Source organism: Spinacia oleracea, chromosome 6, assembly GCF_020520425.1.
Source record: "Spinacia oleracea cultivar Varoflay chromosome 6, BTI_SOV_V1, whole genome shotgun sequence".
In the NCBI taxonomy this organism is placed as follows: domain Eukaryota; kingdom Viridiplantae; phylum Streptophyta; class Magnoliopsida; order Caryophyllales; family Amaranthaceae; genus Spinacia; species Spinacia oleracea.
Genome location: NC_079492.1, coordinates 28,463,684 through 28,475,135, shown reverse-complemented (window position 1 = coordinate 28,475,135; position 11,452 = coordinate 28,463,684). Strand labels below are relative to the sequence as shown.

Genomic DNA, 11,452 nt, shown 5'->3' with positions numbered 1-11,452 from the left:
TTTAGCTTTGAGCTATGCCCTCTGTATCACCAAAACAAACCAAAAAAAGAGTTTGGATATCGGATATTTGGGGTATCCGATCCGAAATTTTTTGGATATCGGATATCCGAAGTTTTTCGGATCAGATACGGATATCAGTTTTTATAAATTTTGGATACGGATATCCGATCCGACGTGTGATGTTGGATCGGATATCCGATCCGTGCTCAGCCCTAACCATGTGCTCTACATAAAGGGCTCCAGGAAGAAAAAAATTCGAGAAATAAAGAAACTTCTCACAGAAGGCGGTAACCTATTAATCATCAACGCTACAAAACATATTTTGTGTACTACATGAAAAATCCACAATATCATCAAGAAAATCAAATATCTCCTCTAAAATTTTGAATAATAGGATATCAAACATATTTACAGAGAAGCAAATAGAGAAGCAGACTTGATTGCAAATGTGGGTAATCTAGTTAGTAATAAAATCTTGTAATAGTGTGCATTTACATTCCATTCTTGACATTGATTACTTAGGATTATCTCGTGTAGAGGGGATCCTAATTAATATATATACTCGAGTTAACCGCTAACTTATTAGTTTTTCTGTAACACCCCGACCTCTAATTCAAGACTTCAAGTATTAAAGCATAATTAGCAGGGGAATTAACCTAACTTGGTCGGGACATTACCTGCCGTAACTCCCTCTTGGGAATTACAAGGCAACTATCAATCATAAGCTATTAAACTCCAAAATTAACATAATAATCCTTTTTAATTCCTTAATAAAAGTACGTAACTTAATCAAGAATCTTTACTTAAACTTGTTACAACTTAACTTTAACATAGGTGAACTTTGTAATAGTGAAATCCTCGCCACTACTCGTTTCCGTGGTCCCCAGCAGTACCTAAAACGGAAAACAAAACGGTGAGCCGAAAACTCAGTAACGAGTTACCCTAACATCGTAACATGTAATCCCCCATAATTTTATATATTTTGTTTATATATTTTAACGTATATTAATATATTTAAATATAATTTACGGATTTCAGAAATGAATATGTAATTAAAATATAATTATTTTATTTCATTTTGAATACTTTTAATGATTTACGAAATCAAAATGTATATTTGAATTTTACGTTAAAACGATTTCGAATTACGAAACCACGTTCTATTGAAATTAGAAAGCAATACTAAACATTGTGGATTCATCAACCTAAATCCTACTCCTAGCCCAATTGGGCAAAGCCCAAACCAATAAACCCAACTAAATACTCCCTCCTCTTCTCTACTCTTACGTGAAACCAAAAGAAGAAAAAAAAAAAAGAAAAGAGAAACCCTCCTTCAATTCACGCACAACTCAGCCATCTCTCCTTCCTCCCCTCCACGCCGTCGCCCACTGCCGGACCACCACCTGCACCGACGACCACCGTCGACCCTCGTGGTAACTCCTTCTTCCTCTCCCTTCTTTCGGTTGTCTTGCCCTGCTCCTCCTCGTCGTTTTTCCCCTCCTTAACGGTGTTATTGGTTTCACAGCACCACCTTTGCGCCTAGCCGCGCCGCTGAGCCACCGCCTTCGCCGCCGGTATGCTTCTTCCTCCCCCTTCTCTCTTTTGTCCCTTCCTCTCTTTTGGTCGTGCTTGCTCCCCTCACTCGGTTTTCTGTTTCGCCCAGCCTCCGCGAGTCTCTTCGCCACCCGCACAACACCACCTTCGTCAGCTCAATCGACCGTCGCTGCCGCGCCGCAAAGTCTACCGCCGGCCAGCCTCCTCCTCATTCTCTCCTTGTGGTTATTTCTTAAACCCTAAGTTATTTAAATGTTTTAGTTATACTATTAATTTAATTTATGTTTTGATTGAATTAAATTTATGATTTTTGTGATTTATTTATGAATTTCAGATTTTAATATTGCATAATTGAATTACTAATTTTCAGATTATATATTTTGATTAAAAATAGGGGTTTTAATTATTAAAGCATGGATTTTAAGGTTTTTATAGTTTTAAACCATGGTAGGACGATTACAAGTTATTAAAGTTATTGTTTTTTTTTATGATTTCAAACATGTTAATTATGTTTTGGAGTAGTTTGAAATTAGTTAGATTGCTGGAAATTTAAAGTATGATGCTTTGAAGAGTTTTCAACGAATTTCAATAATTAATATAATAATTATGATGCTAGGAAATCAAATATTCAAGTTTCGATATTGGAAAATGTTCTAATTATGTTTAGGAAGGGTTTGAAGCTCCCTAATGTTGCTGAAAATTCAATATGAATTGATATGAGTCTATATTGGTTGTTGTTAGGTGGAGAATTCTCTTTAGGCAACTTTTGAAAGTGTTAAGGTGACGTATCAGTTTGTTTACACAAGGTACGTACATACCTGTGTGCTTGGAATGTGTGCTAATTGATGAAACCATGTTGAATCTTGTTGTTGAACTTGGTTATGTTGATATTATTGTTGAACTTGGTGATGTTGATATTATGGACGAACTGGGTTATATTGAATGTGCATGTTTAATACTGTTGGACAAACTTATTGAACTTATTTTGCACTATAAGAACTGTAACATGTTAGTATGGATGTTTGATACAAACATGTTGGTTGGGAACACTAGATTATTCTATATGATTGGGTTGGATCAATTGGTTGTTGTTCCCTTTCTATCTTTTCACTACTTTATAAGGGCGGAGGACCTTGTTTAGTAAGTTGAAACTTTATGCCCATATACAGGGTTGCTCATGGTTAAAGGAAAGGTTGGTTAAGTTGGAATGAGTCTTGATTGATGCTTTTATGATCACTTACTTGATTCCAAGATAAAAACAGTTGTGAACAAATGTGAATTGTCTGTCTTATGTAATGGTTGAGTCATAACGGAGTCTCAATTTGTAAATCATGTAAAGTGAAACTGAATAGCAATAGCTTTAGACTGTGCACGTCTGAAGTGACGGACAAACAGGAGTTGGGGTTCATGGTGGTAGCCCATGGCCTTTTCTGGGACCGGATTGATCACCGTGTCCTATTTTTATTTAAACGTTCCTCGATATCGCAGGTCACTGAGGTTACGGAGTCGCGCCCGTACCTCGTCTTCCTTAGTGAAGACTTCTGGATGGTCAACTCGGTCCATTGTCTATTTCAACTAAAATAATATTATGGTTATTAAGCCTAGCTTAGTCTAGTCAAGTATAGTCGTCAAATTATTATGTTTTGTCTGTCCTTACTTATATTTATTAGTATCATGATAGGGTTGTTGGTTTGATAGTATCATGCTAGGATTGTTGTTGTTTTAGTATGTAGTACTCAGCTTTGCTGATTACGTGCTTTGTTTGTGTGTGTTGATCATGGCTATGCCTTATTGATCCTGTGATGACCCATCTTTGGTGAGCAGTCTCTAAGGATCAATAAGTGTTGCCCATCTACAGGTTTGAAGATGATGCATCATTGGGATCGGGATTAGAGAGCTTGTAGTTCTATTCGTTTAATTAAGTGATTTAATTTGTTAACTTGGTTTTGAAATTTGTCATACTATTCGTGTTTCCTTAATTCAGTTAATTGGTTTGGACCTAATATGTAATAGATTATTTATGAACCTAAAAGTTAGTTTTATGTTTTCCGCTGCAAAATTCTGAATAAGCCGTAACGTTTTCACACGGGCGATAATACTTTGATAATTCCCTACAGTTATATTTAAAAAGAGGTTATTTTAGAAAATGGGAATTGTTGGGGTGTTACAAAGTGGTATCTAGAAGCTAAGGTTTTACTTAACAATTTTTAGGCGCCTAACTATCTAGTTATTTAAAATAAATTTCTTAAAAATCGAGATTCTACGTATTATAGTGTTCAAAAATTGGTACTTTTTTTTGGGGGGCCGATTTCATTTTACCTTGTTTGAAAGTATACGATATTCCTTATTTACGTTCGAAATCAAATTATTTTTCCAAGTTAAAGTGATACTTTGGACATTTATTTTTTTTATTATTTATTATTCAAACAAATAAATAAAAATCATATGAATACATTTTTTTTTTAAAAAGGAGTTCATTTTTTTTTAAGTTGTTTCAAGAGTTAAAATTCGTTAATTAGGAAATATAAATCTTTTCGAATTAATAACTTTATTCTCGAATTTATTCGCTACGCATTTTCTTAACTTATTTCATTTTACTTATGTTATATTTTTATTTATGTTATTACTCTACGTTATAATTTTATTATATTTTCGTCCTTTTATTTCGTTATATAAATGATTCTAATGCTTTAGTTTATGAGAGATGGGTAGTATAAGAAGGGCATATAAGATAGAATTATATGTGCATTAGTAGCTAGTCAATGATAAGAAATTGATTGTTATGTATGTGCATGTGCTAATTGTTTAAGTGTTACATTTACAAGTGCATAAAGAATTGTTTGATTCCACCAAACTTAACGATTACTGAACCTTGTTTATGTTTTGGCTGGAAAATCGTTAGTGAGACCTTGAATTGTGTATTTCAGGGATAAAATGTTTCTTTCCAAGTATACCAATATAGGATCCTTCGAGAAACTTGATATAGAAACCCCAGATATTTATGTGAAGAAAATTGTGTTTGGATGTGAATATTATGCTAAGGTTCAAGGGCAACCTATCTTAATGAGAAAGGATATCATAGCAGCCACTATCATTAATTGCTTACCTAACAAATTTCCATACCTAGAACTCAAGGAAAAGTTTAAAGACATGCATTCTGATAATGGAACTCCAAACTTGGCTAAGTATGGAACTTGGGATGGTAGATGGAAATATGATTCAGAAATTCTGACCACCGTTATTGAAGCGGCAGAAAGTGGGTTTAGAGACGGTAAAATCGTAGGGAGTCATGTTGGGGATTCAGTTACAGAAGAACCTATGGGAATTAGTGTAAATAATGACCTAGAGGAAAATGATGTAGCTGTGGAGAATGAGAATGTAGGTGTTGAGGCAGAGTATCCTAACCCAGCGGCTCATGAGCCAACCATTGAGATCTCTAGTGATTCGGATGCAGAGCTCGAAAGTGAACAGGAGATGGCAAGTGAGCCTAATCAAGATGAAGACATGGGTGAAGATGCAAACCCTGAGGAAGACCCCGATGAAGACCCTGAAGAAGAGTTTGATGATTTTGAGATCTAAATTTCACTCCGCAAGTTTCAGGAGCAATGGATAGGCAAGAGGCCACAAATATTTTGAAGTCATTAATAGTTAATTAGCTCTTTTATGTTTTAAAGAATAAGTAGCAAAGCTACAACAGTTTAAGGTTAAAGTTTATTGAAGTTTGAAATGTTCTTTATTATTTTCAAGGATAAATAAACCTTTATAGAGTTAGCAATAGAAGTTAAAGTATTCATTTCCATTTTGAGAATTCCATTATTCGCCAACAATAGTTTATGTTTGTGTCATAGAACCTTTATGTTAATTTTAGGACAAGTGCGTTATTATGGTTTAGAAATTGTTATTAACATTCTTTTGAGGAATAGAGTTAGATTATTGATAATCCAAATGATCATGAGTTTATTTTGGGGACCCAAATGGGAATATTATTACTTATTTGTTGTGATTGAACTTCCATTCATTGGTTTTCAAATTGTATGTCCTTGATGGGGATATTTTCTTGAATGAGTGACGATGATTGCTCTATTATTGGTGTACATTCTTGAATAAGTGTTTGTTGATGCGATTTCTATGATCAAATCTAAATTTCTTTCGTAGAGGGGACATATGAGTTATGTATCGTAGAGTAATTAATTTTAGGTCGCACACTAGAATGTCAAGCAATAGTGAGTTAGTTGCTACTATTCGCCTTTTGGCGGGAAGACTGGCTGAAGAGAGAACTGAGCGTCCTGATTCTACTGGGGACATGTTTGAGAGACTAACCAAAGTTAAGCCACCATACTTTAAGAAGCAAGCTGATCCTACCTTTTTAGAGAACTGGGTTAGAGAGTTTGAGAAACTGTTTGGGGATGTGAACTGTCTTGAGAACAGGAGAGTGGGTCAAGTTGTACTGTACTTGGAAGATGAGGCTGATTTGTGGTGGAGAGAAAATGGGGTTAGACTTAGCGCTGTTGAGAGATTCAATTGGGCTTCGTTGTTACTGCCCTAAGGAAACTCCTTTAATGAGAAAGCAAAAGGCACAATAATTGATAAACCTCGTGATGGGATTGGCTAAATTTGTACAAGGCTAAGATAGACGTACTGTGAAATTCAGAAAGTAAATTTAAGGAACAATATTGGAAGATTGACCTCGTATAGATGTTTTGAGAAGTCCAAAAACCTTTAGTTTTTTCTGTAATGCAAGTGAGGACTTGATGAATAAGGAGTGTGAACTATTTTTCTGCAGTGTGTTAGAAGTGGGTAAAGAAGTTGGAGTGAAAATCAAGTATGTTGCCATTGTGAGTGGATTCATTGATGTGTTTCTGAGTGAAATTGCAAGTATGTTACCTGTTGGAGCCTTTGAGATCACTATACACTTAATTCTTGGAACGACACCTATATCTAAAAGCACCATATAGAATGACACCTCCTGAAATGAGCTAATTAAGACACAATTACAAGAGTTATTTCGTTAAGGGGTATATTAGGCCTAGTGCATAACCGTGAGGAGCTCCTGTGTTGTTTGTTAAGGAGAAAGATAAGAGTATGGAATTATGCATCGATTTTAGGGAACTAAACACCATCAAGAACAAGTATTCTTTGCGTAGGATAGATGACATATTGGACCAATTGAATTGGGCGAGTGTGTTCTCGAAGACTGATTTGGGTTTAAAGTACCACCAATTGAGAATAGCTGATAAGGGCCTAAGACCTCATTAGGATTCGTTATTGTCATTATGGGTTTAGAGTAATGTCTTTTGGGTTAACCAATGCACCTGCATTAATTATGGATTTGATGAATGAGATTTTCTAAAAATTCCGAATTAAGTTCGTTATGATGTTATTGATGATACCCCTATTTATGCAAGGAATGAGAAAGAGCATGACAAACACTTGAGGATTACTTGGAGACGCTTAGGAAGAATCTAATTTTATTAAATGAAGTATACAAATCTTGAAGTCATATGGGTATAAGTGACACCGACAGAAAAGTGAAGGGTTAAATTGATTGAGAACTATGTTACGTAAGGGAATAAATTTAAGAGAAGATTTGAGTGGTCCAGGATCGTTAGAAATCATTGTTGTCTGGAAAAGATGAAAAGAAATACATGAATTGGTGCAAGAGCTAAGAGTTAAGCCAAAAGTTATACACCCATGAAAAGTGTAATGAGGTTCGGTAACAAGGAAAGTTGAACAGAAGGAGTTTCTGTAGATCATGCTAAGATTCAAGCTTAAGTGAGTGACCTACTCCAAAGGACGTGTCCGATATTTGAAGTTTTCTAAGCCTAGATGGCTATTATAGGAGGTTGTGGAAAACTTTTCGAAGAAAGCAAAACCAGTGACCAACTTGTTGAAAAGGAATCGAAATTCAAGTGGAGTGAGAATTGTGAAGAAGCTTTCCAGATTTTAAGGGAATGTTTGACCTCCGCAACTGTTGTCGCGTCAATTGAAACCTTATAAGCCTAATTACCAAACCCATGACCTAGAGTTAGCTGCTATTGTGTTACCTGCGAATATTTGGAGACATTACCTTTATAGGGCAACATGTAAGATCCTTACCGAGCACAAAAGTCTGAAACTTTGGCAATAAGGTCCAGTTGAATCTTGGGGACAACATCGAAAAATGTACTGCTTTCCACCCTGCAATTGATGGTCAGCCTGAGGGGACTAACCAAACTACGGAATATATGTTGAGAGCCTGTGTTATTGACTTTAAGAGCAACTGGGGAACCACCTAGATTCGATTGAATTTCTTGAAAAATAGATACCATGCGAGCAGTAAGATGTCACATGTTGAGGCATTGTATGGGAAAGAAGTGTAGAGGTTTCACTTGTTGAGATGATTTTAGTGAAAATATAGTATTGGGAGCAGAATTCGTTGAAGAAAAGATATCCAAAGTTATTCCCTGAGATGAGTTACGAGGGCGTAACTCGTTTTCTTTAAGGGGCGTAGAATGCGATAGAAATTCGCGCTTTTTACCTATTTTTATGGTATTTTATGCATTTTATGCTCATTTTTAGCAACTTATACATGTTGATGTAAAGGAAATAGATTCTCCGCATAAGAAAATGTGTTCTTGAATATTACAAGTAACTCTTAGTTGGCAAAAGAGTGCACAAGAGTGGCACAAAGTACTTCTACAATAAGAATAAGTTGGAAAGTTTGGAAAGATATGTGAATTTTCGTGTCAAGTTTCGGGACGAAACTTCTTTTAAGAGGGGTAGATTGTAATCCCCCATAATTTTATATATTTTGTTTATATATTTTAACGTATATTAATATATTTAAATATAATTTACGGATTTCAGAAATGAATATGTAATTAAAATATAATTATTTTATTTCATTTTGAATACTTTTAATGATTTACGAAATCAAAATGTATACTTGAATTTTACGTTAAAACGATTTCGAATTACGAAACCACGTTCTATTGAAATTAGAAAGCAATACTAAACATTGTGGATTCATCAACCTAAATCCTACTCCTAGCCCAATTGGGCAAAGCCCAAACCAATAAACCCAACTAAATACTCCCTCCTCTTCTCTACTCTTACGTGAAACCAAAAGAAGAAAAAAAAAAAAAAAAAAAAAGAGAAACCCTCCTTCAATTCACGCACAACTCAGCCATCTCTCCTTCCTCCCCTCCACGCCGTCGCCCACTGCCGGACCACCACCTGCACCGACGACCACCGTCGACCCTCGTGGTAACTCCTTCTTCCTCTCCCTTCTTTCGGTTGTCTTGCCCTGCTCCTCCTCGTCGTTTTTCCCCTCCTTAACGGTGTTATTGGTTTCACAGCACCACCTTTGCGCCTAGCCGCGCCGCTGAGCCACCGCCTTCGCCGCCGGTATGCTTCTTCCTCCCCCTTCTCTCTTTTGTCCCTTCCTCTCTTTTGGTCGTGCTTGCTCCCCTCACTCGGTTTTCTGTTTCGCCCAGCCTCCGCGAGTCTCTTCGCCACCCGCACAACACCACCTTCGTCAGCTCAATCGACCGTCGCTGCCGCGCCGCAAAGTCTACCGCCGGCCAGCCTCCTCCTCATTCTCTCCTTGTGGTTATTTCTTAAACCCTAAGTTATTTAAATGTTTTAGTTATACTATTAATTTAATTTATGTTTTGATTGAATTAAATTTATGATTTTTGTGATTTATTTATGAATTTCAGATTTTAATATTGCATAATTGAATTACTAATTTTCAGATTATATATTTTGATTAAAAATAGGGGTTTTAATTATTAAAGCATGGATTTTAAGGTTTTTATAGTTTTAAACCATGGTAGGACGATTACAAGTTATTAAAGTTATTGTTTTTTTTTATGATTTCAAACATGTTAATTATGTTTTGGAGTAGTTTGAAATTAGTTAGATTGCTGGAAATTTAAAGTATGATGCTTTGAAGAGTTTTCAACGAATTTCAATAATTAATATAATAATTATGATGCTAGGAAATCAAATATTCAAGTTTCGATATTGGAAAATGTTCTAATTATGTTTAGGAAGGGTTTGAAGCTCCCTAATGTTGCTGAAAATTCAATATGAATTGATATGAGTCTATATTGGTTGTTGTTAGGTGGAGAATTCTCTTTAGGCAACTTTTGAAAGTGTTAAGGTGACGTATCAGTTTGTTTACACAAGGTACGTACATACCTGTGTGCTTGGAATGTGTGCTAATTGATGAAACCATGTTGAATCTTGTTGTTGAACTTGGTTATGTTGATATTATTGTTGAACTTGGTGATGTTGATATTATGGACGAACTGGGTTATATTGAATGTGCATGTTTAATACTGTTGGACAAACTTATTGAACTTATTTTGCACTATAAGAACTGTAACATGTTAGTATGGATGTTTGATACAAACATGTTGGTTGGGAACACTAGATTATTCTATATGATTGGGTTGGATCAATTGGTTGTTGTTCCCTTTCTATCTTTTCACTACTTTATAAGGGCGGAGGACCTTGTTTAGTAAGTTGAAACTTTATGCCCATATACAGGGTTGCTCATGGTTAAAGGAAAGGTTGGTTAAGTTGGAATGAGTCTTGATTGATGCTTTTATGATCACTTACTTGATTCCAAGATAAAAACAGTTGTGAACAAATGTGAATTGTCTGTCTTATGTAATGGTTGAGTCATAACGGAGTCTCAATTTGTAAATCATGTAAAGTGAAACTGAATAGCAATAGCTTTAGACTGTGCACGTCTGAAGTGACGGACAAACAGGAGTTGGGGTTCATGGTGGTAGCCCATGGCCTTTTCTGGGACCGGATTGATCACCGTGTCCTATTTTTATTTAAACGTTCCTCGATATCGCAGGTCACTGAGGTTACGGAGTCGCGCCCGTACCTCGTCTTCCTTAGTGAAGACTTCTGGATGGTCAACTCGGTCCATTGTCTATTTCAACTAAAATAATATTATGGTTATTAAGCCTAGCTTAGTCTAGTCAAGTATAGTCGTCAAATTATTATGTTTTGTCTGTCCTTACTTATATTTATTAGTATCATGATAGGGTTGTTGGTTTGATAGTATCATGCTAGGATTGTTGTTGTTTTAGTATGTAGTACTCAGCTTTGCTGATTACGTGCTTTGTTTGTGTGTGTTGATCATGGCTATGCCTTATTGATCCTCTGATGACCCATCTTTGGTGAGCAGTCTCTAAGGATCAATAAGCGTTGCCCATCTACAGGTTTGAAGATGATGCATCATTGGGATCGGGATTAGAGAGCTTGTAGTTCTATTCGTTTAATTAAGTGATTTAATTTGTTAACTTGGTTTTGAAATTTGTCATACTATTCGTGTTTCCTTAATTCAGTTAATTGGTTTGGACCTAATATGTAATAGATTATTTATGAACCTAAAAGTTAGTTTTATGTTTTCCGCTGCAAAATTCTGAATAAGCCGTAACGTTTTCACACGGGCGATAATACTTTGATAATTCCCTACAGTTATATTTAAAAAGAGGTTATTTTAGAAAATGGGAATTGTTGGGGTGTTACATAACATCATTTCAATTCATTTTATTTAATAAACAGGGAGAATAGAATATAGTAAAACATTTAATAAATCATCATTTAAGAAGCATCATCATTTCAGAAACATAATTTTAGAAACGTCATTTCAGAAACATCATTTCAGGAACATTATTTCAGGAATATTATTTCAGGAACATCATTTCAGTAACATTATTTCAGGAACATCATTTCAGTAATCTTTTTCCTTTTAACAGTATTATTCAGGTCGTAAGGACTTTACAGGAAACATGGTAGGACGTCTCCTACGAACAAGGGAAGCCAGTGCTTCATAACAGGGGGAGTCAGTGCTCCATAACAGGGGAATCCAGTGCTTCTTATCAGGGGGAAC

The 11,452-nt window shown here is 35.6% G+C and overlaps 2 long non-coding RNA genes across 2 annotated transcripts; both read left to right on the top strand.

Annotated features, from left to right (window-relative positions):
• The first annotated feature begins 961 nt into the window (after window positions 1-961).
• Window positions 962-2,308, top strand: LOC130463715 (uncharacterized). Its single transcript, XR_008923857.1, has 4 exons — window positions 962-1,433; window positions 1,526-1,574; window positions 1,664-1,778; window positions 2,296-2,308. It is a non-coding gene; the product is annotated as an uncharacterized lncRNA (long non-coding RNA).
• A 6,077-nt stretch (window positions 2,309-8,385) lies between these two features.
• Window positions 8,386-9,164, top strand: LOC130464067 (uncharacterized). The gene is made up of 3 exons (XR_008924361.1): window positions 8,386-8,799; window positions 8,892-8,940; window positions 9,030-9,164. It is a non-coding gene; the product is annotated as an uncharacterized lncRNA (long non-coding RNA).
• The last annotated feature ends 2,288 nt before the right edge of the window (window positions 9,165-11,452 follow it).